Here is a 6000-nt window from a genome sequence, read left to right as displayed (position 1 = left end):
TGGAAGATAAACGTCCCGTAGAAAGTCTGTGGCACAGCTATGCTGAGGACACCCCCCACCCCGTGAAGAAACAGAGCTGCCAAAAGTTGTCTGCACCACATCAACAGCTTCAGGTTCCACAGACCGGCCGTGTAGGTGGCTGTCAGACCAACGTGAGACACTCAAGACCACCAGGCCCCAATCGCACCGCTTTAGCTTCCAGGATGAACCCAGTTCACTGGCAGGTAGTTTTCACCCACAATTAATGTAACATCCTTCACAGGCAAGGCTTGCATTTGCAGATACGTGCTGTTTAATTCCTTGCCCATCTCATTCTGGCCCCCGAGCTACATATTGGACCACAAACACAGAGACGATTCGCTTACCTTCAATGTGACAGACTTGAGAGTCATGCAGATGAGGTGGTGAGGAGACATAAATTTTGGCCCCAGATGTTTGCTTTAGGAAGTTCATGAATCTTCCTTGTTTGCCAATCAAGCGGCCAACTAAACCCTTTGCGAAAGAGAGGAAAGCAGCAGTCAAGAGAAGGAATGGAGGTCAAACCACACTCCCTGCTGGGGCTTATTTCACCCATGTGCCCAGTTCCTGTAGCGCAGGGCCAGGCAGGATAAGTAAAGGCCATGCTGGACCAGTGCAGAGCTGGTCTGGGATAAGTCAGGCTAGATACAGGCCAGTAAATACCGCTCATTTTCATAGATTCATCTTCACATCTTGGAGAACAACATGGATGGAAGATAACAGGGAACAATGAGCCAGTGATACCCTGAACACAGCCCTGAGACGCCTCATGCTTACAGCTGGGACTGGCTCTTCACCCCTGTTGAGTCTAACGCTATGCAAAACACTTCAGTCCTTGTTATTTGCTGCTGATCTCCCTGGGATGGCTCTGAGCCAGCACCAGCCTGGAAGAAGCAGGAGATGGGTAGGGAGCGCAGGGCAGGATGTGCGAGCAGGCCAGCGGCTGCTTACCCTTGGGACCTCTATTTCCCAGCTGACCAGGTCAGGCTCGGTGGAGGTTTCTTCAGGCCTTGACTTCTGGCCTGTCACCATCTTCCCCATGGCACAGCCACTGCCCACAGAGTCCATGGTTTTGACATCCAAGTCTACGAGACATGCACACGTGTCAGAGTTCAGACAGCCCTCCTGAGCCAGCTACCAGACACCAGGCCAGGAAAATGCAGCGTTTCACAGAGCTTCTCCTCTGCACTCAGCCAGGAGGCTCCTGTACTGGGGTCTGGGGTATTTCAGAGAGGGGAAAGTCCTGCTGCACGTCACCTACCCAAAGTTTCCTTTTAGACCTGAAGAAAAGGCTGCACAGCTCTAGGAATGCAGCAGAGGCCTGAGTTCAGCAGGACTCCTTCCAAACAGTGCCACGGTGCACAAAGTCAAGCCAAGACACAAAGTCAAAGCTACCAGCGTGAGGAGAGCCACGCTAACAGAGCTGCTGCAGAGAGGGACTCTGCAGTTCCCCATGGCTTCATCAGGGCTCTTCACAGGGAGTTCAGCACGTGGGGGGGCCATGCCAGCTCTTCACACGGAACTGACAGGGTTCAGGGCACTTGGTCTGCAACTGACTGACTCAACCACAGCTCCTCAGAGCACAACTCTGCCTCGCCCAGCAGCACCTCAGAAACCTGCTGCCATCCAGCTTCCATTCAGCAGCAGCCCATAAAGACAGAAGGACCCCGTGCTTACTGGAGGCTGCCTCAACAGAAGCAGAAACCATTCGCATGAGCAGGTCTCAAACCAGCGGGGTGTTCAGCACCCAGACACGGCCCATTTCACTGCGCTACTCAAGCACATGCTTCACTTTGGACAGCAAACTCCGTGCTGAAAGGAGACCAGCCCATTCACCCCTTTGCAGCAGACCCTGAAATTCACCCAGCTAACACCGGAGCCAACAGCGATGGGAATTCTGAGAGCAAATGCAAACCCACCCGTACAAGGGCTGAATCTTCCGCTACTGAGGAAGTTAAACAGGGAGAGGATAGATCTGGACATGTTCTGAAGCAGAAGGGGTACAGCACATAAAACTCTTGGTCCCCATGTATTTGTAGGAGGATTTTGAAATCCCTTACCTCCTGAGGGACCTTCACCCATCCCTGCTGCCCTGCTACTGCCACGATGCAAGGCCAGTTCATCCTCTTTCTGCAGGCCTTCACTGTGGGGCACGATGCTGCCTTCAGGCAGAGCCAGGGCGGGAGGTTTTTCTGTTGGTGCTGAGCTCTGCTCAGCAGGCACATCTTGGCTTTCAGGTGCCTTCAGCAAGTCCAGCTGCTGGCCTGAGGCATCAGACCACAACATCTTCTCCAACGGGGCCTCCGCACTCGTCCCACCTTCAGATGCAGGTGCACAGCCAGAGGAAGCAACGCTTGCCAACTCCAGGGGCAGGGAGGCCGAGGTTTCATCCCCTGGGCACTGCTCTTCCTTGGAGGCTGCCTCTCTGGCCTCAGTGATCGCTGCTGGCACTTCTTTCTGCTGCTCTTCAGCAGCTCTTTCTTCCCGACTAGAGCTGGCAGACTTCTTCCTTTGGCAGTACAGCCACCAGCAGCCAGCAAGTGCCACCACTCCAGGTATGGCACACAGCAGGACTCTCTGGAAGCGCCCAGCCATTTTACACAGCCTCAGGGATTACAGCTGGGAGGAGAAACAAGAAAGCACCTTACAGTCATCACTGGCAAAGTAACACAAAGGCTGAAGCTACATAAATGCCTGAAGGTGTTTCTGTGAGCACCAACAGGGTTGTTTTCCAGCCGCTCCTTAAATTCACGTCCCTACCAGAGAGCACACAACACGTTCCTACCTAAGACTGGGGATATATGGACATTTTGCACCAAGACTTCTGGATTTCACCTTATTTCACCTTTATACTTCAAACAATTTCACCAGGCAGAATCAAGGCAGACCAGAGAGCCCTGGGGGTGTGACTGGAAAACACTGGTGCCCAAGTTGGCTTTTCCTCCTTCTACTGAACGGGCTGGGAAATCTCACGCCTCTCAACTCCTGGCTACGCAGCTGGGACTAAGGCCAGGGGTTTGGCCTGGACAACAAGGGGATGTTCTTTGGTGACTCCAACCTGTTGGAGAGGGACAGGATCCACCCGTCTGAAAGGGGCCCTCAGGAACCCCAGACCCAGGAGGTAGGATAAAGTCTGGAGAAAGGGCAGACTGAGTAAATACCAGCTTTACCATCTCTACTGTCACCCGACTGAGCCATCAAAGAGAAGATTTAAGAAATGAAGAAGAGAAGAAAAGGAAATTCCTCCCAGGCTTCCCAGGGAGGCTGGGGAGTCTCCTTCTCTGGAGGGTTTCAAAACCTACCTGGATGCTGTCGTGTGTGACCTGCTCGAGGTGATCTCCCCTGACAAGACTGGAGGTGATCCCCCCCGACAAGACAAGAGGTGATCCCCCCAGACAAGACTGGAGGTGATCTCCCCTGACAAGACAAGAGGTGATCTCCCCAGACAAGACTGGAGTTGATCTCCACGGACAAGACTAGAGGTGATCTCCCCAGACAAGACTGGAGGTGATCTCCCCAGACAAGACTGGAGTTGATCTCCCCAGACAAGACTGGAGGTGATCCCCCCCGACAAGACAAGAGGTGATCCCCCCAGACAAGACTGGAGGTGATCTCCCCTTACAAGACAAGAGGTGATCTCCCCAGACAAGACTGGAGGTGATCTCCACGGACAAGACTGGAGGTGATCTCCCCAGACAAGACTGGAGGTGATCCCCCACAACAAGACTAGAGGTGATCTCTCCTGAAAAGACAAGAGGTGATCTCCCCAGACAAGACTAGAAGTGCTTCCGCTCTGGGAAGTGACCTCCCAACTAATGCCCCTCTGACAGAGGTGTCACTGGTTGGTCACCAGAGGTCCCTGGCAACCGTTGCTATTCTAGACCTCTGTTGGGTGTTTGCTTGGCAACAGTTGGTTGCCTTGAGACAGGGGGGCAGCAGGTGAAAACCAGGATGTACGTCTTGCAGGTGGGGACAAAGCCAGGAGATTCAAGATCCTGTCAAACTTGAGATTTATTAGTCCATCTGCAGCAGATACAGGACTGATTTTTTAATTACTATTTTTTAAGAGAATAGGCATAGCAGGAAAGTCCTAGTAATAAAAGAAGCGAGAATGAATGCAACCTGAAGTATCTCTGTTCATCATACTCACAGGACCCGTGCTCTTTAAACAAGGTCACACAACCCTGGACTCACACCCATATTTCTCCCATTTCTCCAGCTCCTTCATGGCCTCTGCTGGGCAGCCCCGTCCCTGCCCCCAGCACAGCTCCTCTCCTCTTTCTAGCTTTAGCCTTACCAAACACTGGGATGTCTGACCTGATACTCCCAGGAGATTTGAAGGGAGTGCTGTAACTGCTTTCCAGACTGGGAGGGAATCCGTTCTTGATGCTTTCAGTTGCCTCTGCTGTGTCCCGTGTTTGTTCTGGCATTTCTGGCTGTGGCATGTTTTTCCAGTAGATCAGTCATGGTGGGGGAAAGCCTATCGAAGGGCTGACCTCATCAAAACATGCTCTGGCCACAATGAGTGTTGGGTTTTCAGCAACATCAGGGCAGGTGACAGGGAGTTCTCCTGATGGGCGTTCAAAGCGCGTGCGAGAATCACGTGGGGGTGGGGGAATCCCCATTTGGAGCCCTGGTACTTTTCTGTCCCGCCTGTTGCACGTTCTGCTCCTAAAGCTGTGAAGCTGAAAGGGTTTGCTGGTCTCTTAGAATCAGGAATTACAAGAATCACAAGAATCACCAGGTTGGAAGAGACCTTTGAAGATCATTGAGTCCAACGGTTCCCATCCTGTGCTAAACCAGATCCCTGAGCACCTCATCTACCCTTTTTTTGAAGACATCCAGGGATGGTGACTCAACCCCCTCCCTGGGCAGCCTGTTCCAGCCCTGCAACTCTTTCAGTAACAAATTTTTTTCCAATATCCAATCTAACCCTGTCCTGGCACAGCTTCATGCCATTTCCCCTTGTTCTATCTTCTGTCCCCTGGCTGAAGAGACCATCACCCACCTCTCTACAACCTCCCTTCAGGTAGTTGTAGGTGGTGATAAGGTCTCCCCTCAGCCTCCTCTTCTCCAGGCTAAACATCCCCAGCTCCCTCAGCCATTCCTCATAGGATTTGCCCTCCAGCCCCTTCCCCAGCCTGGTTGCTCAACTAGAAGGGCCTAAACGTGTCCTTTCAACGGGATATTTCTGATGCTTTTATTGGAATGTGCTTCTGTTAACTGCTCAAGACCTGAACAGTCATCTGCCGTTCTCTGGGCTGTGATTTGGCAAGGGGTATCAGGAGTGTAATTTCCACAGTCCCTCTATTCCTTCCCATTCCCCAGCCTGGGCTGGCTCTCAGTGTTGGGACTCCCTCCCTCGCTGTGGATGTGAAATCATTCTGACTCTGTCAGCTCACGCTTTAAGACCCATCACTGTCATCTGGGTGATTATAAAGCTTAGGGATCTTTCTTACAGAAGCTCATTTGGATTGTTTTTGAAACTATGGGCTTTCACCGAAGGTGCAAGCAGGATACTTCAGTGGGCTTGTCTTTGACAGGAAATCCTGGTGCCCAAGGGCTGCCAGTTTGGTCAGGGGGAGCCCGAGGGTGCGACTTCAAGTCACCCAGTGACAGCAGTGATCCCACTTGAACAACCTTGGGTATGAGCCACAGCAGCGTCTCTCAGATTGATGATGCAGTGGTAAGAAATGCTTTTTTCATTCGTGGAGATAAAGGATGGCTGGTCTTCCATGATGCATTTTTGTAACGTCAGTTCCCATCACAGGCTTGCCCAGCCTCAGGCCGTCCTTGTTCCAAAGCCCATTTGCTTGCAGTAAGCACACTGACCTTTCAGGAGGGGGTGATTTCCCCTAGGTGGGGGACAGTCCTGGTTTCACGCCAGGATAAGAGCCAATTTTCTTTCTAGCAGCAGGTGGAATGCCCCTCCCTGTGCTGAGATGGGGGGAGGAAGGGAGTAAATTTACGATTAAAGTCAAG

This window comes from Gallinula chloropus (genome assembly GCF_964237585.1).
Source record: "Gallinula chloropus genome assembly, chromosome: 31".
NCBI lineage: Eukaryota > Metazoa > Chordata > Aves > Gruiformes > Rallidae > Gallinula > Gallinula chloropus.
Note: the sequence above shows the minus strand (reverse complement) of the source record.